The following is a 26,946-nucleotide window of genomic DNA, read 5'->3' on the forward strand; positions in this document are numbered from 1 at the left end:
GCTCTTATACCATAATCCAGCTGATGCGTAGTGTTTCTCTGGGTTTCCTTAACCAATGATGGCTTGTAAGAAATGCTGCTTTCTGTACCACCAACAGCCTTAATGGTCAGCGTAACAAAGACCACTAGCCACATGTCATAACTTTGCTGTAGTGGACAGAATGCATTAGTAATACAAGTAACATTAAAAAAATATATATTCCAAATGGCAAGAGGAATGTGTTTTAGAGATATTTTTAATTCCCATCTTAAAAAAAAAAAAAAAAAAAACAACAAAAAAACCAAAACCTAACCCAACCACAAAATGTAAATAAACAAGTATTTTTCTGAATTGGACCACTTTCTATAAGAGTTTTAATATATTCTCAAAACATTTGAGAGTAATTGAGTTTCATTTGCATTTCAGAGCACAGATTAAAAACACAAATGGAGGTGAATGGAGCCCTGCCTAATGGTTGTGTGCAAAATCATTGTGGACTTTTGGGCCTCCGGGCTTAAAATTTCAATGTCCTGTTCTCATAGCAATATTCACTCTGATAATCAGTGTATAATGTTGGAAATAAAAGACCTCTCAAGGCAAGATTTTATCAGGAACAGTAGGAGTTCCTGACATGTCCTCTGTTTTCTGTGTTTTCACATGTTTTTCTTCTGTATATGGACACGAGAAACCACAGGTTCAGGAAGGCTTTCTTTTCATTGAATGGAGTTGGTGATACTTGGTACAGTTTAAGTGTATGAGAGAAATGATTGAATTTATTCATTGAAGTGAGTCATACTGGTCTCCTGCTATTTAAACCTGAAAGTTACATTTATCGCTAGTTAAAAGATCTGCAGAAAAATTGTTCCCCTAGCAAAATAGCAAGTTTTCAGTTTTCTGTTTGGAGTTATCACTGAAGCTAGGGGTTAGCTTATGGGATAAGAGCACATGAAATGCCATGGGTCCAGGTAGCCTAGATAGTCAATCTTCTGTCCTGACACTGATGTGGAAAGATGCTAAGTGAAGAGAGCATACAAGTCTTGTGTTGTCTTTGGTCCATTATGCATGTAATCACCTAGTATTTACAATATTTGAATTAGAAATTTTAAAGAACACATCTCTGCATGTTCCCTTCTGTATCTATTGGTGAGCTTATCCAGAAATTTGCCTGTACTATCTGCCTCCACTACATCTTGCAGTAAGTCACTCCAAGAGCTCACTATTTGTTGGGTAAAAAAGTGTTTTCTCCTATTTGCCGTAAATTGATCTCTGACTGGTTTCAGTGAGTGCTGCCTAGTCCAGTATTGCCAGATTTGTTATATGACACTTTTGGCATTTGGTAGATAACCTCAGCCAAATCTGCTGTCAGCTTGTATGCATTCCAAAAGGAGTCCCGGCTCTTCTAGTCTCTCTTTGAAAAGCCATTTTACAGATAATTAATAACTGTTCTATAGCAGTTACTTCCATCCTATTAATCATTTTATGTAAATATTTGGAACAGAAGAACCTTAGATACCATGCACAAGGATCTTCTACCAATCTTGGCTGATGGCATTATGCTCCAGGTCATCCTCTAGAATATGACTGGTAACAGGATATTCATCTTCCAGCATGTTTTCCCTCATTCCTTTTCAAACATAGTTCTTTCACAGACCTAAGATCAGAAGGTGATGGCAAAAGTCTCAGATATGTGTAAGTTTTCAAACAAACAATTCTCAATAAGAAAAATCAACAATAAATCACAACATTCTGACATTTTTTTCTTAATTAAAAGAAAGAAATATATATATTAAAAAGCTTATTCGGAAGAAAAGTATAGTTATATTTATTTCATTTCTCTCCCTGATGAATACATTGCAGGAATGAAACTGTCTTTTTCAGTTTTTTTTTTCCATCTTTTTCTTGGTCAAATTTTTAGTAAGATTTAGCTGAACACAATAAATTGTCACTGTGGAGCCGGAGTAAGATTAAATTAAAAAATACCTTATTTGGCTTATGAAATTTGTGCATATACATCCCACTAGCTATCAACTTCAGTAGCACTCTTGCTGCAGTGAGGACCCATTAAATTGCAGAAAGGACATCAGATTCTGATTGTAAGCCCATCATAGAGCCTTGTTCCTTGCGCCAGTTAAAAACAAAACTGCACACATTTGAGTTGGTTGCTGGCTGTGTAATTGCATAGTCTAATGTTCAACAGTGAGTAGTGAAATTGTCTTTCCTTTCAACCAGTGATCCTTTTTTTTTTTCCCCTCTCAGTTTAGCATTTTGTTTTCTGAGTGTTATGCTATCCATCTATAACATGATTATAATGCTTTTTAAACATGGTATCCTGAAATGCACTGTAAGACTGAATAAAAGTTTGAGTTCAGTAATGTAATGGATTGCTTCCAGGAACGTTTGAGTTTTTCCTCCAGCATTTTGGTAGCATTTTCTGTGGCAGTATTTCAGGAGTGTGGCTAATTAGGAGCCTTGAGAAAGAATGCAGGTAAATCTGGGGCTTTTCCAGGTAAGCTTTAAAGGAGTCAGATCATCAGGACTTGAATCCTCTGAAATAACTTGCTGTGGAGCTAGTTATGAAGAAATACTGTATTTCTGTCTTCTTGGCAACATAATGCAGACTCAGGCAGTACGTTCACTTGGCATCTTTGTTGGATTTTTCTTCTTTACAATTTTAAGGTGTCCACTTGCTACCGTTATCTCACTTTTTGTGCTTTCTAATGGAATTTCTATGCTAACACATTCCTTACGGGCAGTTCCTGTCAACTTTCTTTGCTACATTGACCTTTTATGCACTTGTTAATACAGAAGGCATATTTCCCCAGAAACCCAGCACTCTCCTCACACCATAAGTCTCTGCAGAAATGCTCAGAAAGTGGGACGTGCTGAATGAAAGCAGCATAATATATTGTTTTGTGCTATTTTGTGAAGGCCTAAATTGCAGCTTGTAACTTTCTGTGATCCAATTGTGAATTTGCTGATAAACAAATGTAAACTTCACCTGTAAAAAGCCATATCAATCGCTAGAGGCTGAGGTGCATCACTTGTTTTTAAGTTAATTCTTTTGGTGAATTAAAAGTTTCCCTTTGATTGGGAAGCCTCAAGAAACAAGGATTTTATGATGTGTTAATGTGATGAAGCTACAGTTTCTTCAAAGTCAGGCGTCTGTCCAGGAACATTTTTCACTCCCTTTCATGCATCTGCTTAGAGAATACAAATTGCTGTTTTTTCAGCTAGATTCCTAAAGGGACCAGATTTACTGTTTATATGGATTTAACTTCTCACATGAAGGTGAAAGTGCTCCCCAGCGGTCTCTCTGCAAGCATTTACACGTCAGTTCCTAGTGTTGTGAGGGAGAGGGACCTACTGCCATTTTTTTGTAACTTTTTTTAATATTAGAATAAGATTCTATATCTCTAATTGTTGTCCAGAAAATTAAGGATCTGGGATCAAATGTGTCTTCAATCTGAGAAGTCTTTCTTAATCACAAGCTAGACTGAATAGAATTACATTATTCTTCCTTGGTTGTTCTTCCATTCAACCATTGCTGAGCCAATGGAGGATTCATGTAATCAAAAGAGAGGACAACACAGAAAGGCTTGGATCTTTGCTTGCATAGCGCTTGGATGAGAGTAAAATCTTTTTCTTGTTGGTCTCTGTATACATTTAAGTATCATTATCATCTTCCTTACTCTTCAAGATGTTTCAGTAAAATATGGCAGATGGTCACAATATGGACTGGCCAGGGTACCTCTAAATTAATCTCTGTAGATGCATATTTGTAGGGTAAGTAGCTGCTCTCACAGTTCTGATAAATGCCCCAGTGTCAGACTTCTAATTACCTAGGGACACCTTGCTCAGAAAAGGGGATTCTCTGAAGCTTTGTCAGCAAGGCCAGTGAATAAAGTTTTTTCAAGTCAGTGTTTTTTGTCTATGTTCTATTTAAGTAAGCTCTAGGCTCTTTATTTTATATTTTTGTATTCTTTCCCTTTAGAAAGTATGCCTTTGATACCTTATACACTGTATTTATAAAACTCTGTTAATATTTTGCAAGCACAAAAGCAGTCAGTTTCTTCTGCAGTCTTCTCTTGAGCTGGTGGAAATGCTCTTTGTCGAACAAAATTACCATCAGTTGAAGATGCAGAGCACCAGTTCCCAAGAGAGAGGATCGGCATTGGATTGCTTCCGTATCACTTTCATTTAATATTAATTGTAAGAATCATTTAAAAATAGCAACATGAATTTGTAAGTGGTCTCAGAAATAGAAATCCTTTAGAGGCCACTGTTACAGGTTAAGTATTGAATATAATAGAGTCAAATATTGAATACTGAAAAAATTGAATATAGTAGAGTCAAAGGTGCAGGTGGTGATGTCTGTCATGGAGCCATAGAATGGCTTGGGTTGGAAGGTGCCTTAAAGATCATCCAGTTCCAATCCAGTTGCTACCCACTAGATCAGGACCTTGGCCATCCAACCTGGCCATGAATATGGTCATGGGGGCATCCACAGCTTCTCTGGGCAGCCTGTTCCAGTGCCTCACCACCCTCTGAGTAAAATATTTCCTCCAAATATATAAATATTCCCTCGTCTAGTTTTAAACCAATTCTCCTTGTCCTTGGCTGAAATAAATGCATTTTGTGACTTTTCAGCACCTTATCTGTGTTTATTTAACAGTGATATCATTAGCCTATGTCAAGCTTTTCATTTATTAATAACTAAAGAAGTTCTGCCAGTCTTAAGATTCAGTATACCCTGAGACAGGGTTTTTTTTCTTTTAATAGATCTGTTTGGGGATTTAATCTATTTTCAATTTGGTATTTCTTATTAAAACTTCAATCACTCCCTACTTGATTGTAATTAAAACTGCCCTTAGGCAATAAATTTTGTTCTATGCAAATATGACAGGTATAATTATGGCAAACCTAATTGTTCATATATTGCTAGTTTTCATGTGACAAGCTGAGTGTTCAAGTAAGTGATGAAGTAATTAGGTGTTTTTTTTCCTTTTAAACAGTAGAACAAAACAACAGAATTTGTATTTTCCCTTGAACCTGGGTCCATAATACCCCCCCATAATAGCAAATAACCTTCTTGATTTAATGAATTTTGAAATTAACTCCAGACCAAAGATGCAAAGTTGTTGGTTTGTACCATACTGAATTAGTACAGAAAAAGATTTCCTGTGATGTGGTGGACTACCTTAAGCAGGCAGTATGAAGAAGGGTAAGAAGGGCTGGGTTCCTATCCCCTAGTAATGTGGTCAGCACAACACTGGGTGGGCCATATGAGAGAGGAACTATTATCTTTTCCTCTGTATGTCTCCATTAACATCTTCATTACATCCACTTCTAACTTTGCTAGGGAAAAAAGTGATTTTTTTTTTAAAGTTGTAGTTAACAAATCTGAAATTCATCAACGGTTATGTTTTGAGAGTTTTTCTTCAAATATGTTTAGTGATGTGACCTGGTACAAATCCCAGCAGGTTTCAGCTTCATTATGAAGGGGCTTTTTTTGCCTCCTGCAATGAGTTAGCAGAGAGTGCTTGCCAAAAACAGAGTGATCAGTGATGATGGTATTATGCTTTAGGTCTTGCCCTCTTGTATAGAAAACCCTTACATAACCCTTCTGTTTCAATTTTCTCTTGCACACTGGTTACAGCCAGACTTCTTCTCCTTTGCTCACTATGTTGTCTCCACGTTGGTTTGTGCTACAGCAGCAGTGACTCATTAATGCTCAGTCCACTGTAAAGTACTAAACAGACAGTGTCTGCTGCTAAATTCAGTAGCTGTTCCCTGAGTACCCTTTCTGAGTCAGAGCACTGTGGAGCATTAATTTTGTTTTTGCTGCATGTGTTTGGGAGGATGGTGCAAGAGTGGGCAGCTGTAATGCTCTTGTTGCTGAGCATGCAGTGAGCAATCCCCCTTGACGTTTGTTTTGGCTTTCTTTTTTATTTTTTTAAAGGGTTTGCATGTATTGTGAAGCTGTCAGGATGTATTTGTGTTTAAGTAGGCTTTTAAAAAAATTAATGTGAAGGAACAGAAAATGCTAGGGGAGCATGTTTACCTGTTCCAAAGGTGATAAAAGCAGATTGAGTTGAAATCCTAGGGGTGAATGTTTTCAGGTATTTTCAAACAGTATCAGTCTTCAGCAACGTAGAAGATACTGGCATGTGTACCATGCACTCCCAGCAGGCACTTCCTCTCTGTTTCCAAGCTGTGTTCTCTTCATAGCATCGTCACTGGCATGCCAGACTCCCCGCCAGGTTAGCTATATACCAGGTGAAGTGATAACTGAAGAACATTCTGAGGTTGTTCCTTGCATGAGCAATAAAAGGGAATGAAAGTCAAGGAACCAGTCCATGACATGTTGCACTTCTAAGAGATTCTCATGTAATGAAACATTCTGTGGGTTTTGACTGCTTGAAAAATATGGCAGCATATCTAAATGCGGTCTCCTTATGAGTACTAAAACTTAGTAAATGTCATGTATAAATGTGTGTGTAGAGGAAGTATGGAGTAGTAACTTCAAATTTAAGGCTGTAATCTGGAAAAGGTTTTATTAAGCATATATTTGTCTATTTTTCTCCACAAAGTAGAAATCCTAGTGGTGTAAGTTTATCCTCAATTATTATTTTTATGTCTTCTGTTTTTTCTGTATATTTTCTAATTTTTGATACCTTATTTTTGTCTAAATCCAGACTGTAGCTGGCAACAGCTGAGGTAGTGGAGAAAAGAATCATAGAATGGCTTGGGTTGGAAGGGACCTCAAGGATCATCTAGTTTCAATCTTCCTACCATGGGCAGGGTTTTTAACCAACAGATAGGCTTCCTAAGGCCCCATCCAACTCGGCCTTGAACATCTCTGGGAATGGGGCATCCACAACTTCTCTGGGCTGTAAGGTACTATTATAAGATGCTTTAACTTTTGATTTCATGGTTTTAAACTTGCAATGAAGCATGTTAGGCTTCTGACTGTTCTTATATTAATAAAAGGGCTTCCTGTATATGCAGTATATTGACATAATATACATATTTGCATATATAATCATTACTGTGTTGTAGGCGAACTTTATGGCTGCAGACTTACGGCTGTTACCATTTTGTGCAGAATTAAACATGGCTTCAGTACAAAGCATGTAAATATTATTACTGGCATTCTTATCCTTAAAATCTATAGTATGATGTGGAATTAAAAAAAAAAAGTTGAAAAATGTTGTAATAGTGAATATAATAATAAACAATGGTAGCACTGAACAGAATTTCTCACATGGTGGGAAGTTATCTAGTTTGCCCTAGACTTCTGCTACATTCTTACTGAAATATTATACTGAATGGGCACAACATTTCTAACCATGTAGGTCTATGTGGAATTTGAACATTTGCTGCTTAGGGGTGGTTTCTGCATATTCAACTTTTTAGGTAAGGTTATGAAATGTGAGTTAAGCTACCCATGTCCTTGCTGTAGCAGAAATCGGGCTTTCTACAGTTCTGCTAAAGGGATTCAATTGGGATGGAATTAGCACTACTTAAGTCTTGCCGGATCTGTCTGAACCAATAGTTCAGGTCTAGAACTGCGTTTGTAATAAATAAATAGACTTGTGTATATGTGCATTATATAAATAGCTATAAACTCTTAGGAGCTGTGGAGGTTTGCAAGAGTTACTATAAAAGACTCATCAGCTTAGCTTTTCTCTTATTGAAAGCCACATCATAACAGAAATATGATTTTTATTCTTTTTCTTTTGCTTAGCATTTAGTTTTGCTTTGTATAGTCTTATAGATTATTAAGTAGTAGTAAATTAGTAGTAAATAGTCTTGGTAGTGCTGTTTAAATGAAATGCCTCTGTTAAGGCTTCTCTGGGGAGGTCCCAGTTGAAATTGCAGCTGGGTCAACCACTGACCTTGCATTACAACTTGTAGGAGGGATGTGAAGTGGCAGAGTAGTGGGAACAAGATATGATCTGGAAAGATGCTTGTCTACATGCTCTGATTTATTATTTAGCTGTGAGTTATGTTCAGTTCAGCAGGGGAGCTTTTCTTCCTGCCGTTCCATTGAGACGTTTGTGTCAGGTTACTCCTGTGCAGTGACTTGGACCTCATTACTGTTTGCACGCTACTAGTGTGTGTTTTCAACAGAAGGCATTTTCACAGTGGCTTCAAAACCTACAGAAGATCAGTTCATTCTTACTTCTGTACTGTCTAATATTACGTTCACAAAAATATTATACTGTTAATTGCTTCTTTGCTGACTATCATTTCTCAGCCTGGAAATGACAGAATTGCATTCCATTGTATAGAATTAAATTTATGATAGTAGATAGCTGTATGATTGATCTTACCACTTCAGAATAAACTTGCATCTTCTCAAATTGCATCTAAACTCTGAAGAGATTTCCAGAATCTTTTTGATGTGTTTGGATGAGGAATGGCAACTGTGTGTGGAAGGTGGTAAGTGTTGATGGAAGCAAATTTTTTGCTCCCTTAAGCAGAGTATTTTAATGGGATAGTATTTATATCAACATGTGCCAGAGTGACTTAGACATCTGTGGAAGTTTCCTATGCTGTCAATTAAAAAACTCAATAATGATCTAGCTAACCTTTATAAGTCACTTAATATATCAGATAATACTACTATCTAAATAAAGAGACAGAAAAACAAAGACTAAAAAAGTATTGCAGTTAAACTTTTTTTTGCTGTGTAATAAGAACTGCTGTAATAGCTACTTCTCACAAAAATTGAATAAAAGTTTAGGCTCGGATATCTTTGTAGGCAATTTTATTTTACCTACAGTTGTAGTGATTGTGATAAAAATGGAGCACTACAGCGAAAGCCAACAGGAAACAGTTGTGATCAACAAGTAAATTCCATAGGCAATGGCTTGGTGATTGCTTGAAAAATGTCTGGAAATGCTTTCTTAGTCCTGTTAGCAGTTCTGTCAGAAGGTGTTTCACAGCAGCTCACAGCATATTGAAGGTCCTAGATAAACTGACAAAGACAAGAAGATTACAGTTACTTATCAATTTTTTGGAGGTTTTCAAAATTAAGACTTGATATGCCAGTAGTGCCAGTCCTTGTGCGTCTGCTGAAGCATTGCTTTGTCATGGAGTCCGAGTGGATTGCATGCCATATATTTATATATACATTGTCTTTGCAATACATTTTGGAGGTGTCTGCAAGAAAGTGTAATTCACTGACACAAGTCATGCCACAATGGGTTCATTTTCATAGCTATCTTTAAGGACTTGTTGTTTTCATTACTTATTAAATACTGAATATAAAATGGAAAAAAAAAAACACAAAAACCACACCATGTGATTTGTTTAAATGCAGCTTTGTAAAAGGAAGTTGTTTAGTCTAAGCTAGGAATGCAGACTTCCTCTGTATCTGCTGGGAAACTGGCACTGCCTGTGATGCTCTTTCAGTCCCTTCAGTTCAATTCCCTTTTCTGTAGGAGAGAAAGACATAACAAACCTTTTAAATTCCTTCAGAGTTTAGCTGCTTCTTGCCTATGAACTTGTGGATAATTCTTTTTATGCCAGTAGTGGTTACATTCCCGTAAGTGACCAAAGTGTTGAGAAATGTTGAGGAATGTGGAGGCTTGATTTCATAGAACAGGAGGTTATTCTGACATTGCTTGCGCATTGTTTTCAGTAAATCCTCATGAAGAAGATTCGCACAGGATCTGAAAAGGAGGGCCAAAAGCCGTTTGCCAAGATTTAAACAGAAATACTAGAAGTTACATAATGGGATTTTTAAAGCATAGAAGAAAATGAGACCAATAGTACACATTTTTAATTAGAGAATGGAATCCAAGCTCTTCGCATTCTTAGGCATTCATCACTAGATGCTTCTCTGTCTTCAGAATAATTTATCTTGGAAATCTGACCTAGACTGCCACTAGTAAGCAGTTCTGATCCTGAAGCACAGTGAGTTTATTCTCATGTAAGAAATATTATAGCAATTTGCAATTGCATATTAACTGAGTAAGTGCATGGAGCCATTGGATGTGTTGTAAAAAACTGGTACTACCTGTGGCACGTGTTCTCATTGAGGAAGGAGGGCTAACTCCAACTGAGGATTTTGATTTTCAATTCCTCTCTGACATTTATTTTTGTCACTGTCTGGGCAGTGCAGTGAAACATATTGAACAGATGTTTTAGTCTGAACAGGTAACCAGACAGCAAAACACACACAGAAACACAAGCAAGTAGTAATCAGCAGGGTTTCGGCTATTTGAATTGGAAGGGATGAAAACATGCACAGGGGAAAATCGCAGCAACAAGTGCATGTATTTAAAAAAAAAAAAAAGGAAAAGACGGGGGGATGTGAGGGCAGTGAATTTCTTCTGGATCTGCTTGAATGTAAGGAACTTAGCTAATAGCAAATCAAGTTCTTTGAATGTGCCATGGGCCATCTAGCAACGGTAGGGATGAAGGAAATCAGATAAGGCTGAACTGCAGTACACTAATTGACTGGCATGGCAGGCCATGGGGATTTGCTCTCCAGGCCATGTTCTGGAAGCCAAAAAACAAATTGCAGTCATGCTAATTTTGAGTGTCCTCAGACGAAGGTGGTATTTTAGTGAAGAAAAAAAAAAAAAAAGAAAAAGAAAGCCAACAAAAGCAGTGTGTAAAGGACAGGCTTAATGAGTAGTAGATGAGTTGTAAATTAGCTGACATTTTGATGTCCTTCTCCCTGTTAGCCAGGCTATGTTTCCTATGTCACGGTTTTTCCTGTGAGCTAGACTCACAGTGCTGCACTGTGACACTTGTAGATTGGGTAGATTGGTCAGGCTGTCCCAAATTAGCCTGAGGGACATCATGGCATCAATCTTGTTTGGATGGAAGAGAGGTAGAATTAATCTCCATGTAGAAAAGGAGCAAAACGAGTATTGCTAGCCTTTTCTTTTGTTGTTCCTATTGCTTTTCTTTCCTGCTTTTTTTTTCATTTTTCCCTTCTTCCCCCCCAGCTCTGATAACACACAGAGGTAGTTTCACTTAATACACACATAAATGGATATTCTCCAGCCTGAGCCCTGCATTTCTATCCTGCTCTATTTGTTTTTACGTTGTTCAAAATAACTTTACAGAATGGATATGGGGAAAAATGAAGTTAATATTATCATTTGGATGTTTTTCTTCCCCCTTATCCCTTAAAATAAAATGTTATATTCCTCAAAATGTGGACACGTTTTTATTTATTTTTTTCCTTGTGTCTAATATGAGCTTATAAAATGATGTGTTGTGGAGGCAGAACAATACTTTTCAGTCCTCTGAAAATGACATTGAATGATTTCTGTGGTTACTGAAAGTCCCCAATACCACAATCTGCTAACAGATGTAAGAAAAAAACAAAGTTGCTCTCACTGCAACAAATTGCTTTTCACAATGTTATATAAAAGTGAAAACCTTGAATGATGCATAATTAAAGTAAAAATCTTGGTTCCAGGAATGGGGAGGCCTTTATAACAATACTGGAGACCTTCAGGTAATTTGTTTACCTTCTCTTCATGGGAGTCAAGGAGCAGCATTGTCATTAAAAGAATGGAGTGCATGCAGACAATTGCTACAACTTTAAGATGCAAATTAAAGAAATTGCACTGAAATATCATACTGTGTGCTTTTGTTCTGTAGTGGAATTTAATCTGTAGTCTTTTTTATAAAGGCAACACAATAGATTTAGTTTGTTAACAGTGGATCTCAGCAAACAAAGAATCCCTTGGCAAAATGACAAGAGCACCTGATCCATACACAGCAGTGATTTTATATATCAGTGTCCATTTAAGTATAATTAAAATTTGTCTCATGGGTCTGCAAACTGCTGCAAAGGGAGAGAAGATACACGAATGTGGGGCCAGAAACATAGGCTGAAAACAAAGAAGAAACTGTAATAGCATAGAAACATCATAGGTGGATTCAGGCAGAAGCAAGTGTTAATTTGTGTGTAAGGGAAAGCCAGATGAGACTTGAAATAGGCAAGATCAAAAAGATGAAAGAAAAAGAAGAGAACACAGTAGAAATTGATTATTTTGTCCATGTTCATGGTTCTCTCGATCCTCATCTTCTGTCTTTTATAATTGATCAGTAAATGATTTTTTATTAACTTTTCCTTACAGGTATTAAGCTTTTATGATTAGGTTTGGGATTTTGGGTTTGAAAAGAAAACAGACTCAGGGCTGTGTCCATAGATTTTAAAGATGCTGGCTTGAGTCAAAAGATGGGTGAGAATAGATTGCAAATTTCTCATGTAATGTGGAAGAGAAGACTGTAGGACAGTTTACCTGTGGATTAGCAGCTAAGGAACTTAACTGAAGACTGCAAAACAGAAGGGTGAACAACAACAGGAAACAACTGAAGATATGGCATCGAGAAACCAGCACCCCACAAACTACTTGTTCCACATCAGAAAGAAAAGGGGGCACATAGTAAGGTGATTTACTTGGCTGATGTAGCCTTCATGGTAGAGGATGAAAGGATTGCTTTGTGTTGGCATAGAGTTTTCCCTGTATTGGTGTTTCTCAGTTAGGAATCGGGAAAGAAACTCAATTTTATACATTGCCTGTAGGATATGGATTTTTTTTTTTATATAGGTCACCATAGTTTGATAAGGTGACCATAGTTTATATAGGTCCATAATTTGATAAGGCTGAATCTAACTGAATATATACAGTCCAAAACCTAAATCTGTCATGGAAAGAGACGAAATAGGTGACACAGGAGCACTTAATTGTCAGAACAGTAAATCTCATTAACTTCAGCAGTAAGAGAGCCTCTAGCACATTAATTATTTTTGACCCCTTTAACAGCAGCCATCAGACAGCCAGAGAGCTCTTTCTTCCAGTAAACATATTTTGAAGAGGTAAAGACTCCAAGCCTAATTTGCCATGTACTAGGCAGGACCTGTGATAAATTCCTCTCCATTACAGGTTATAACAAAGCTGCAGTAACAGAGACTGAAATACTACTTTAAATCCTATCTTGGATCATGTGGATTTTGTGACTTACTAAAACCTAGTAACTCAGTAAAAGCTGAGAAAGACAGTCTAAGAATAAGCAATAAAATATTAAGCATCAGAGTCTTTTATTGATTTCTGAAGTGAGGACTGATGCTATGAGACTTCATTTCATACAGATAAATGTTACTATGGTTTTATATTTCATAACAGTGGGCATATTGTCCCTCAAAGGAGACTGTATTATAGGCAGACATAATTACTCAGGCTTGATCCTTGGATTCTTTTCTGTATTCAGGAAAACAAAAGGTTTTGCTTGGTTCAGAGCTGAACGTTAAACCTGTTGGAAAATTTAAATTATAAAAATGAATTAACAGTATTCTAGAGAAACAAAGCACCAAAACTTGTCACTGAAGATTCCAGTGAGGCTTGTGTCCAGTTTACATTTAGCGTTTATACAAGGGAGTGATTTCAGGTTTTCTGGAATATTGCGAAAGAAGTCATCACATCACACTGAGATATTTATGCTCTCAAATGCTACTTATCTTGATATTTGTTTCATTGTGACAGTAGGATATTTTTGCTAGGGTCTGTAATGACAGGGCAAGGGGTAAAAGTTTTAATTTTAAAGAGGGTAGATTGAGATTAGATATGGGAAGGAGTTCTTCACTATTGGAGTGATGTGATACTGGAACAAGAGAAGTTATGGATGCTCCACCCCTTTAAGTGTTCAAGGTCAGAACTGGCAGAGCTTTGAGCAATGTGATCTAATGGAAGGTGTCCCTGCCCATGGCAGGGCAGTCAGACTAGATGATCTTTAAAGTCCCTCCTGACACAAACCATTCTAGGATTCTATGATTCTATGAGTTACTAACTATGAACATGACTGTGTTGTAGTTTAACTGTCAGTTTAATGCCCGCATGGCAGGATTTGTGCTTCAGTCCTTTCATTACAAGTTGCTAGCTGAAAAACCCTTCTTGCTAGGGTTAAGAGCTTAAATAACATATGATGGTTTAGAGCCTCATTTCCTTGGAAGATTTGGATTGTTTGATCACACTTTCATGTAAAGAAATTCCGGTTTCTGTGATATAGATGTCTGCATGTAAGCTAGTTATCTAAAAAACCTTTGCAGGCAATGGAGAGAAACAGCCATTTCCATGGCTTTTTCACGATTCATTTGGTCCGCTTCAGACACCTACCTGCAGATGAGAGAAAGGCTGGACTGCCTCTGCTGTAGACCTCCAGTCAGATGAATCTTAATCTTATTTTTCCCGTTTCTCTCCTTCTCCCCCTTTTTTCTACTTTGTACTCTACTAACAGACTGTAAGTAAAGAAGAAGGGAAAAAAATCATGGGGCACTACTGTAGGCTAAAAGTTCTGACAGTGATTCAAGTTTCTCTTACATCTTGTTGCATACACACAAGGGAGTTTACAGGAACAGTGCAGATGAGCAAGTAAATCTAAGTGTCTTTCAGTGCTAGGACCCTTCAAGAGATTTTTTGAGGACAAGGATGATTGTAAAGACTAGAGAACAATGTTTGATTTGTTCAGACCTGGAGAGATTTGCAGTGCTATGCTAAGTAAATATTCATTTTGTATCTTCTAAACCTGCTTTATTGCTTTGGTCCTTGTTTGTTGTCTGATTAGATGCTACCTGGGGAAGTTAACAGTGTGTGAATTATCTCCCTGCTGAAGTTATGGTAGTTTTAGAGAAAAAGACTTGTTTTTTGTGAGACCAGACACTTCAGTAACTTGATGTAGCTAATGAAGACAAACTCTGCTTTAGAAAACTATGCTGTGTTGAACTATTTAAAAAATTAACCCAGTTCTGGATGAAAAATTTTATCCCCTCCATCACCTGTTCTTACTCTAACTTAACCTATAGGATCATAGTGTATTATGTACAGTTCAGTGCATTTTCTGCTTCAGGAAGTATTTGTATTTCACAACAGTCTGTAAAAACAGTTTTAGTTTTCAAAGAGAAGGGCCTAGATAAACTTAATGTGATTTATTATGTCCTGTTCAGTATCTTTATTGATGACCTGGATGAGGACATTCAGTGCACTCACTCTTGCAGATGACACCAAGCTGGCAGGAAGTGTCAATCTGCCTGGGGGTGGGAAGGCCCTTCAGGAGTATCTGGACAGGCTGGATCTCTGGGCTGAAGCCAGTGGGATAAAGCTCCATAAAACCAAGTGCCGGGTCCTGCACTTTGGCCACAGCAACCCCAGGCAACGCTACAGGCGTGGAGCAGAGTGGCTGGAAGACTGTGTAGAGGAAATGGACCTGGGGGTGTTGGTCAACACTCAGCTGAACATGAGCCAGCAATGTGCCCAGGTGGCCAAGAAGGCCAATGGCATCCTGGCTTGTATCAGAAATAGTGTTGCCAGCAGGAGCTGGGAAGTAATTACTCTCTGTATTCAGCCATGGTGAGACCGCACCTCGAGTACTGTGTCCAGTTTTGGGCCCCTTACTGCAAGAAAGACATTGAGGCCTTGGAGTGTGTTCAGAGAAGAGCAGTGAAGCTGGGAGAGGTCTGAAGCACAAATCTTACGAGGGGTGGCGGAGGGAACTAGGATTGTTCAGTCTGGAGAAGACGAGGCTCAGGGGAGACCTTATCACTCTCTGTAATTGCCTGAAAGGAGGTTGTGGAGAGGTTGTAGTCAGCCTCTTTTCCCATGTGACTAGGGATAGAGCTATTGGGAATGGCCTCAAGTTGCGCCAGGTGAGATTCAGATTGGACGTTAAGAAAACCTGGGCTGCCCAGGGAGGTGTTCAAGAAATGTTTATATGCTTTACTGAGGAACATGGTTTAGTGGGAAATATTGGTGATAGGTGGATGGTTGGACTGGGTGATCTTGGAGGTCTTTTCCAACCTTGGTGAGTCTGTGATTCTATTTCCCATTATAAGACAAAGAATGTACTGTCGTATGTTCTTGGAATTAGTACTGTGATTGTCTATTAATAAAGACGATACTGATAAATATTTATCACCCTATATAGATTTCATCTCTCAGCTACAGTTCCCACTGCTGATCAGTCCATTGAGTCCAGAGCAGCAAAGTTCCTACAGTGTTATGAGAAAATAATCAGACTTGCCTTGGACATCTAGCTGTATATTAAAGGAGTGAACAGAGTAGAACTGATTAAATAAGTGAAATACTTATATGGAGTTTGAGTCGCAGAAGGACATTAAACTGCAATACTGTGCAAATGCCATTAAATGCTGTGTCTTTATGTGAATCAGCTCTGACGAGATATTCCCCTAGCTGGCTGTGATTTGTCACTTTGTGCCATTGAGAGTCTTTGGCCTTTCATCAGTTAAAGAGACTGAAGTGTCGCCTTTAGAAGATAATTACAGGTTCTCAATGAAAATGACAGTGTTAAACCCAGCTAGATGGTACTTGTCTCATTGGAGTGAGTACAAAAAGCACATACAGGCCATGGGTTCTCTGCAGGAGGGCCCCTTCCTGGGATAATGATAGAACTCCTTGCAGGAGTGATAGATCTGGATAGGAACCTGAGGTGAAGTGCTCTTTTACCTTATGTCACCAACTGTGCTATCCTGTCCAGAAGAGCAGTAGAGTTAAGGTGGAAGTATTGAACAACAGCCTGTGCTGACTCCTCTCTTTGGGGTGGATCTTTGCATTTCAAATAACTCTGATGAAAAGGGGATATGTTAACTTGGGGGCGTTCTGGGAAGCATCCAAAAGTATTGCATGCACCAGTTTCTTTTCAGAAAGCCGCTCTGAGAGATAAAAAGTCTCTCGCTGGAGGTCCTTTGTAAGTTCTCATGTTTAATTAAAGCAGTAGGGTTTACATTGCCACTTCATCGGCATCACCATTGAGACATGTCTGCTTGGTGACTAAAACATTGTGTAGTGCTTGTGCTTGAGAATATGCCTTTATTAAAGCCTGGTTGTATTGTTTGTGTTATCACACTATAGGGACACAGTTACTGAGTTAAATCTTCAGCTAACAAATACTAGGATATGTTTAAATGAAATTAACTGATCTTTCCTGACTTGGCCCATAAATTATAGGGCATACCAGACAACAAGTACAGAGGGCTTACTATTTTTAAAGTAGCAGGCAGATCTTTTTAATTTATTATTATCTCAGTAAGAACTGGATCATGAAAATAATAAAAAATCACGGATGTTTAAATTAAGAGAAATCTTTTTATCTTTTCATTATTTCTTAAAATTTATGAGAGGAGGATGTGGAGTAGTTTAGATAACCTCGTGTTACCCGATGTTATTCCACAGATGTGGAAAGTTAGAGAAACTGCCAAACTACAAATGTGCATCCTTCACTCTGCAAAACTCTCTTAAGGATGAAGTGTTTACGTACAGATTAGTAAATATAAATCATTTGCTTACTCTGTTTGCTTTCAGAAAGCATGAATGAACATAGTATGAAAGGAATGAATTGGTATAGAAATTGCAAGTACACAAATGGAGAATTTGTCAGCCAACAATTAGCATTTTTTTAAAGACTGCTAAAATGCAGGAGGGACAAGGAAAAAACTGAGAAATGGAATCAAAAGAGCCATTGCCAAGATGAGTTGGTTGCACATTTCTGGTACAAATGCTGGCGAAAGACTTTACATTTCTGGAGAAACAGACGAGAAGTTCCCTTTGTGAGAATACATCAGATGGCAGCAAAATCACAAGCAATCTGATTAGTACAACAAGTTGTCAGTTTTCACAGACAGGGAGCACTGATGGGTTTGGTATGTGGAAGACAGATGTTCTCTTTACTGTCCTTAAGAGAGATAGTAAAAGTTCTCTGTCATATGCAAACCTGCATTGGAACAACCTCAAAAGAAGATAATAATGTGCTGCTACTGTTCCTGGTTCTTTGTACCAGACATGGGAAGGCATGAGAAAGTAGATCTAAAGTTAATAACAAATGCAAAGGCCTTAGTGCTATGTAACTGTGATTGCGTTGCAGAAGCCTTTGCTTCTATTTTCTAATATTACCTATTTCTTTTAAGATTGTTGTGAAGGAAGTATAGGAAAAATGTTTGTTATGGACAAATATGCAATATACTGCATATTGGGTTAAGAAAACTAGACAGTAAAAAGATCTCTACCCTATGCTGTTGTTGAATTGTTAAGCAAGCTTTTTAACTGATGAGTTGTGAGATCAGCTTGAAATAATGAAAGCATGTATGATGAAGGGAGAGGAGAGAGAGGGCAGCATTTAGAGCCAGACAGTACTAATTGGTTCAAATTGACAGTGAAACATTTGGATTCAGAAAGGAGTAAATGCCATTTACATTAGAATTCATATCTAACGTCAGTTCAACTCAACCCCTGAATCTAATTACTGTAGCATTTTTTGATTCAATTCATATTTGATTCTTCAGCATTAGGATCTGTTTTTGTAGATGTACTTCCGGGCTGAATCCAAAACTACAAGGAACTTGTGATCTTCAGTCTCTTTTGTATGCATGCTGCAACTCACAAGAGCAGCTGGTTTGCAAGATGCGTTCCCCCAGTTTTCAAAACTTCTGTGTAAACACGCAATTGTGTGCAGTTATTGCCATTTTGGGCTGAAATAAAAAAAAACCTGCTTCTTAAATTAGCAAAACGCTAACGTTTCTTAATCTGAGATCTAATTCCAAGTTAATGAAGAAAACTCAAATTGGAAATCTGGTGCTAGCTAGTCCCCATCCCTGGAGGTTTTAAAGACGCGTAGATGATACATGTTCTAGTGGGCATGGTGGTGGTGGGTTGATGGTTGGACTAGATGATCTTAGTGGTCTTTTATACCCTTAATGATTGTATGATTCTAAAGATTCTTGTTGAAGAGGGACAATCAAAAATGTTCTGCTGTGACATTCTGAAAAACCTTTCAGTATTAAAGAATTATAACAAATCAAAAGTCACTGGATATGGGGGGATATCTGATGTTAATATCTGAGGCCTTTGAGTTTCTCACCTCATCTATATCTGCTATGGGTTTTAGTCTGTAACATCAGCTCACGAAGAGAGGAGATAGCAAAGACTACAGAGTGCAGAGGCTGTAGCAGACATGATGCTCTGCCACTAGAATTCCTGTGAGGCCAGATGAATCCAACTAGAAGAAGAGAAGTCAAATTTGTAGATTTTATTTCAGCACGACAGAGGACTGAAAAAAAAATAATGAAAAGGAGAGCTCCAGCTCTGTTTTCAAAGACCTTTAGAATGAATTATCACATGGTACTGTGCCTCTGAAAACAGCAGGAGCATTTCTGGGGACATTTTGTGGTAAATTTCTCAACAGTACTTAAATCTTGTTTGTCAAAAGCAGTTTGAAAAGCTTAAGTTTGATGACATGCTAAGTGACTTCAGACTTACGAATGAAAAAAAAAAATGCAGAATTTTTGCAGACCTTACTCTGTCTTTAAGCGTACACTCTAAAATTTGTATACAGTAGAATTGCACTAAAAAGCTACTACTTTGCCATTTTAAAAGTCAGATTTCCTTTAGATTTGAAAAAAAATGTGTCTTCTATAGAGATTTGAGAGGAGTATGTGCTCTGAAATCTTCATTGCAGAGTTAAATTGGACTGTCTCATATGCAAAGCATTCTGTGGGAAATATTAGAACCTGCGGCCTTTACTGAGGGCTTGATTTTAATAGCCAAAACAAACTCTAAGTAACTTACTCAGAAATTCTTGCTGATCAATTAGTAGCTTGGAATGAAGTAATTTAGCAGTCAGCAGTAGCTCTTAATTAATTCTGCATCAGTGTCTGTTGATTTACATTACTGACAAAATGTAAAAATTGTTTTGCAATAGCTGTTTTTGACACACTAATTATGCATTGGTTTCTCCTTGCCTTTTTGTCTTTTTTTGAATGCTATTGATTCTCTGATCATGACCACAGCATTTAAGGTGGGTAGACAAATCCTGTCTTTAAGCACCAGCTTCCATCTGTGCCAGAACAACTTGCTTTTTAGATACTCTCTGTGTTTTACTTCACATAAATCTCTACTTAAAGGAAATTAGTGAAACTTAGGAAGCTTGTACTCTGCTTAGGGCTATGCAGCAAAATCTGTACTTTTATTTAGAAATTATTTTACTTAATTACTGCTAAATATAATTGCTATTTACATTTCTGTTCTGCTTGTCCTTCTTTTTTCCTTCCCCCTTAGTCTGCCTCCTCATTGCATCCTTGTTTCCCTGCATGGAAAGTCCCTCCTTTCTCTTTTATGCTGCTCATCTTAGACTGAGTCTTCATGAGCAGGAGGAACCTCCAGAGGTTTCCTTCCATCTGCTTTCGTCAGCAGTTCCAAATCTTCCAGCTGGCTTCTCTTCTTATCTCTTATCTTTTTCCCAACCTTCTGTTATTTCTTTCCTATTTATCTTCCTAGAGATCTACACACTTTCAACCCAGACGGTCTGAGTCTTTCCTCCTTTATTATGCCTTCCCCTTCTGTCCTATTTGCTTCTCTGTGCTGCCCCCAAAGTGCAGTCAAAGAGTGCGTATGCTAGGTTTCTCAAAATGCTGCTTTGAAATACAGACCTTTGGGGCTCTTCTTCAGACTGAATAATTTATAGATTAAATATTTCTGCCATATGCCAACTGCATCTATGTCACAGTGACTATCAAATCATGGAAATGTTAATGGGAAGAGACCTGTGGAGGTCATCTAATTCAGGCTACTGCTTCAAGTGGAACTGTTGCCAGCACAAGAACTGGGGTCAGCTGTAGCATTACCTGGCCAAGTCTTGAAAAACCTTCAAGGGTGGAGATTCAAGAGCTTCTCTTGATTCAGAGCTGCACCACTCTCTGTGTGAGCATTTTCTCCTTAATATTAAACCCAAACTTTTAAAGCACCAATTTGTGGTAACTGATCCTTGTATTGCCTGCCAATACTGCAAACAGTTGTAGGTTTCTACTGAATGAACCCTTCTCCTCTGCTTTATTGAACTGAATAGCCTCAAATTCTTCTAGATCACATGTTCTGGGCCAACGACCATCCTGGTACTCCTCTTTTGAACCCATTCTTATTTCTTAGTGTCCCTATTGAACTGAGAAGAATGCAGGTGGACACAGTATTTCAGATGGAGCCTCACCCCAGCTGTGCAGAGAGTAAGAACATTGCTTGGTCTGCTGGCCACATTGCTCCTGGTGCAGCTGAGGTATGCTCTGCCTGTTCTGCAATGACAGCTCATTGTTGACTCATTTTAGGTGTGGCCTTTTCTCCAAGTCCTTTTCTGCAGGGTGTTCTACTGAGTTAGTTTCCACCTGCTTTTGATGCATGGGATTATCCCATTGTAGGTACAGATTTTTGTCCTTTAGTTTAGGATGTTTCTTTTGACTCAATTCTCAGGTTTCTCAAGGTCTGTTTGGGTTGAGGTCTGACATTCAACATGTCAAGCGCTCTGCCTAATTTAGCATCACTTTTGTATTTGCTGAGGATGTGCTTTGTCTCATCATCCAGGTTGTCAATGAAGATATTGAACAATATTGGCCTCATTATTGACCCCTCATGTGTTCTGCTTGTTCCCAGCCACCAGTTAAATGTCGAGCCATTGATTACTCACTTTCAGCCTCTCAGTCCCTCTCTTTCCTTTCCAGCTGTACAATACGCCCCTTCTTTTTTTTTTTTTTTTTCCACTGTGATTTTTTGATTTTTAGGAAGGAATATATTTAAAATACCCATGGAGAGGGGAAGTAAAGTCCAGAGAAGTTTTGAAGAGAAGTTGTGAGGGACAGGAAGCAGAGTCCTAGATGTTAGCTTTCAACTATTAGTAAGAACAAGAAGAAATGGGCACACTTACTTTTCCAAAGAGCTTGTAAGCGCAAGTTTTATTATTTTTTTCATTGATACAAGAGACATTTTTCAAGGTAGCGTTTGCTTCATTTTCACAGCTGATTAAGATGCTATTAGCTTAAAACACTGTCACAATATTGTTCAGTAACAGTTGTTTTTTGACAAAATAAGAAAATGAATACTGGAAAGGGACATGACTTAGGTCATTTTTCAGTAGAAAAATTCAGTAGATGAGTAAAAATCCATAGGGAAGAAACATGCATATTCTTTGGCCTCCTTGATTCATGTTCATTCCCTTAAATTTTTACATTTGTCATCCTTGTTCTTGGTGCTATCACCAAACTAAAGAACAACTCTGGCAAAGAAAAAACCCTGCCTTATTTCCCTGTTCTTGCCAAAGCAGGCTTGACTAGTACTAACTTCCTTATCCCTGCATCCCAGTGGTTCTTTATATTTGATTTCAATGCTTACCCTTTAGATTACAAAATTTCTCTTCTGTACTTTCATAATGTGTTTATGTTCACAGTCCTTTTTTTGTGTGTATGATGACAAAACTTTTGGTTCTTGATTCTGTTTTTGAGATACCTTTATTGTTAGTTGTGTGTTTTTAGTTCTGTTTAGGTTGAGTCTGTCAGTATGCAGTACTCCTCAAGCATTATAGGAATTTGCTGCTATGCAAGATTGCTCCTGCTGTAGAGCACACTAGGACAAATTCTGTATTTTTTTTAAATTGCTCTCAGGAAGTGTAGGATAGGAATACAGTTATTCTTGTTCAGTACAGATCAGTGACAACACGTAGTTGTGATCTAACAACTTTCCACAGAGAGTGATAGCTGTATACTTTGTCACTCTTACATTTCTAGGGCCTGGAGCTCATCCATCACAGTTCATTGTGTTATCTTACTCTTAAAATAAAGCAACAGTAATGAAATAGAATGATATCCTGTTTTGCTAAAGTAGTGTCAATCAATTTTACTAAGCTTCAATGCTTATTTACTTTCAGTTGTAAGTTAATGCCCAGCAGACTTTGTTACTTTAATTATTGATAAAACATTTTTCTTCCATGTAAGACTACAAAAGCAGTTTTGAGTTGCAAAGGTAAGCGATCACCCTATACTCATTCTCAAGGTGTCACTGTGGATACGTAGTTTGGAACTTGATAACAAAATACATATGCTCCTTCAGCTTCACCAAAATTACTAATGAATGAGATTATTAAATATAAAGTTAACAGGGAAACATTTACTTTGCACCTAAATGAAAAGCCTTCCTGTCCATGGCATATGGAGAGCAACTCAACCTGTAGCAGGAGCAAATACAGCTTTCAAAACAAGGAATGCAACAGATATCTCACTGTCTCTAATTTGTGAACTCAGACCAATATTTCTTTTTCTTTGAGTACAGAATTGAATTTTTCATCTCTTTCATAAAGTAAGTAAGAATAGATTTTATATTTGATTTTACCCTGGAAGGACAAAATTCATAGATTTTTAGTCTAAATGAAACCTTTATGATTGTGTGGTCCCACCCTAGCTCATAGCAGAAGTTTTAGTGTCTTTGATAATATTTCTCCAGTATAATTCACAGCTCGTGGCCAAGAGCACTCAGCAGAATATCTCCCAGCTGCAGGTGAAGTTGTAGGATTATGCAGAAAAAGTAAACAAGAGTAGAACTTTTCAGTCCAATTAAAGTGAATGAAAAATGATGAAACTGAATTATTACATTTAATTTAAATGTTATTACTGATATTTAAAAGAAAATAGAATATATATATATGTACATAGATATTTATCATTCCAAATGTTAATGGAGACTATGCACATTCATGAAATAAGGTCTTGTGAAGTCTTTGCGTACTGAGGGAATACACTGAGAAGAACAAAAGTATGGTAACTCTTTTAGAAGTCCTTAAAATGACATTATTTTTCTAAGATACACTGAGTCCCTTAATCCTGCAGTGAACTCATGTATTTGATTAAAGATTTCAATCCTGAATTAGATTTTTCTAGTATGTTCTTTTCCAGTGTTGTACTGAATACATGGCAAGGGTGGTGCTATGTATGTCAGGACTGTGTTCTGCATATTGCTGCAGCCACTGCCTGAAATATGGCTGATGCAGGAGGCAGCAGAAGACGGATGCATTTGCTAGGGAAATTAACATTAGTAGGTTACTCTTGTGAGAAAAGTGACTGCACTGCACTGTGAAAATGGATGGGAGCGTAAAGCAGGAGACAGTTTTATGAGGCTTCTGGTCACTGTATGAAATCTGAAATGTCAGAAAATATGAAGGCTATCCTAGCAGGCAAAGGAGGGCAGCTGTGCTCTCAGCTTGTTTAAACCTTCCAGTTTTGCAGTCTGAGCCATTTAGACACCAATTAGATGACTGAGTAAAGACGAAATTGGCTTTCTTCCAAATGCTGATGCCTGCTGAAGGGCTCTGATTCGAATGGCATGGGGCTCACTGGATGATGCATGTAGATTTCAGATGCAGTCATTTGTTTGTTTGATTTGAAAGATGTGCTTACACTTTTTAATATACTTTTTGGCTTAGGCACATGCAAAGCTGTGGGAATTATTTCCTAACATACTATAACAGGTTCTCAGTGAATATGCATGCATATTCTTTAGTTTGCATGTTAACTTAAAATCAGAATTGATTTACCTGGGATTTCGTAGAATCACCAAGGTGGGAAAAGATCTCCAAGGTCATCCAGTCCAACCGTCTAACTCTTACCAATATTTCCCACTTAACCATATCCCTCAGTACAACGTCTAAATGTTTCTTGAACACCTCCAGGGACAGTGACTCCACTACTGCCCTGGGCAGCCTGTTCCAGTGCCTCACCACTCTCTCAGAGAAATTTTTTCTAACGTCCAATCTGAATCTCACCTTGCGCAACTTGAGGCCATTCCCTCTTGTACTATCACTGTTACCTGGGAAAAGAGTTCGATGCCCACCTCGCCACAGCCTCCCTTCAGGTGGTTGTAGAGAGTGATAAGGACTCCCATGAGCCTCATCTTCTCCAGACTGAACAATCCTTGCTCCCTCAGCCATTCCTCATAGGACTTGTGCTCCAGACCCCTCACTGCTTTGTTGCTCTTCTCTGGACACACTCCAGGTTCTCAATGTCTTTCTTGAAGTGAGAGGCCCAAAACTGAGTACAGTACTCGAGGTGCAGCCTCACAAGTGCTGAGTAGAGAGGGAAGATCATTTCCCTGCTCCTACTGGCAACATTATTTCTGATAGAAGCCAGGATGCCATTGTCATGCCTGTGTCAGCATGTACTACTGTGGCAGACTGTGCTTTAACTTTCCAGAATTCATGAGGAGAAACCTCTTGTCTTTGCAGAGTCTCTGCAGTTTTGAGAACTGTTAGAATATTGACTAGGAGTAGACATCCATCTCAAGGGCTCACAGTAGCAATCATAGAAGCAGAATTTCCCAAGTTGGAAGAATTACTGAGTCCAACATCTGCCTCCGGATAGGACCACCCAAAATTCAGACTGTATGTTCTGAGAGTGTTACCTAAGTGCTTATTGAACTGTGGCAGTTTGCAGTCCTGACCACTGCCTTGGGCAGTCTGTTCCAGTGCCTGACCACTCTGTGGTGAAGAACCTCTCCCTAACACCCACCTGACTCTCCTTTGATGCAGCTCCATGCCAGTCCCTGAGGTCCTGTTGCTGTCACCAGAAAGAAGGGATCAGAAACACCATTTCTGTTACCAAACTCCCTTTTTATGTGGTAATCCAATTAATATTTACAAATTTATTTTGTGTTGCTCCCATAATCATCTTGCCATTCCAGATACAATATTCACTTTTGAAACAATGAACTTTCTGATAGCTTAGTTTTTTTTATCATGACTGAGTTATCCTGTGGTTCTGTGGCTGTGATCTTTAAAGAATGGCCAAGAGTCTGAAATACCACTTGAGGAGTCTGTTTTATGGTTGTAGTGTACATAATCTTTCTTTTACTTATGTGAGAAAATTACAGTATTTTTAAGTTCAGTTGCTTAGTTCTGGTTTCTCTATTCCTCTTTTTTTAATGTGTTCTGTCTTTCATTCATTTTTCAATATATTTATTAGCAAAATGCTTTTTTTTAGGTAAACAATCTAAGAAAATATTGACACTTTTCTGTAGTGTTTACAAAAATTGAAACAACTGTGAGATAAACTTGTAGTTACATTTTCACTCTTCAGCTCTTTCAGAACGAGAAAGCTTTGACTTGGGGCTTCCACAAGAGCGAAGTAGTTTTGCGGCCAGTGGTTTGTGGGCTTGCTTTGGTCCCCAGTGGGACCCTGTCCTCAGTAAACACTGCTGGGGGCTGTGGAGGTGATGGCTAGGAGGCCTTGTGTGTTCTTGCTAGTAGAGGGAATACTTCTCTTTTTCTAGGTTTACATTTTGTAGAGTTTATTGCCTTAAAAAACTCAAAAAATAATACATATATTTCAAAAAATATCAAATTAAATGTATTAATTAGATGTGCTTTAATTCTCTCCAGATGGAAGTGAAACATAATGTAACTTACCCAATTCAAGTTACCCGGAGTCAGGTTTCATTACTGTGCCTGAGTAAACAGGCTCTAGATCTGTCTTTAATATTTTGGTTTTACCCCAGATCCAAAGGTGAAAGGGATTTTTGGAAGCGAGAAAATCTGATTTAGATACATGCCTTGGGGGTATTGCACTCTCACCATCTGAAAAAGCTTAAGTAAAGCTTTTGCCATTTAAAACTGGTATCTTCTGAACAGATGGTGAGATTTCAGTGCTGTGTAACTTAGACCCACATGGAAAATCCGCCTAAATGCAAACACCAGCTCTGAAGCCTGCCATGCAAGTTCACATAGAAGAGGGCAAACATAGAGTTGACTGTATTCTTTTTATCTAATGTTAATCTGTATACTGGTCTTTATCATTTTAGTATTTTAAGTACTGTGATAAGAGGAACCAGTACAAGAAGGCACAGTCTTCCAGCTGCACAGTGTTTATGTTGTGCTTCAATCATTGAGCTTTGTATCAAGGGCTTCTGGTGTACAAGGTCCATGTTTACTTGTACAGCCGTACAGAAGCAATGTTTGTAGTGAACTTCCAGAACTGATGCATGGGACTAGCTCATAAAGTCCCAGGAAGATTGTTTGGTGGGGCTTTTATTGAAAAAACATATTCTTTCAGATAAAAAAAAAAACCATAAATATTCTTTTCGACTGTAAGATTATTTTTTAATCAAGGGAAATTGAGGGATAGAG

General features: G+C 38.0%; 1 protein-coding gene and 1 long non-coding RNA gene across 9 annotated transcripts in view; one reads left to right on the forward strand and one right to left on the reverse strand.

Annotated features, from left to right (window-relative positions):
- Positions 1-26,946, forward strand: part of CACNA2D1 (calcium voltage-gated channel auxiliary subunit alpha2delta 1) — a 361,729-nt gene that overhangs the window by 82,020 nt on the left and 252,763 nt on the right. The gene's annotated exons all lie outside the window — the stretch shown is intronic.
- LOC110392312 lies at positions 8,756-21,079 on the reverse strand. Its single transcript, XR_002434303.1, has 3 exons — positions 21,001-21,079; positions 9,449-9,659; positions 8,756-8,962 (listed from the first exon to the last, which is right to left on the reverse strand). It is a non-coding gene; the product is annotated as an uncharacterized LOC110392312 (long non-coding RNA).

This window comes from Numida meleagris, chromosome 1 (genome assembly GCF_002078875.1).
Source record: "Numida meleagris isolate 19003 breed g44 Domestic line chromosome 1, NumMel1.0, whole genome shotgun sequence".
In the NCBI taxonomy this organism is placed as follows: domain Eukaryota; kingdom Metazoa; phylum Chordata; class Aves; order Galliformes; family Numididae; genus Numida; species Numida meleagris.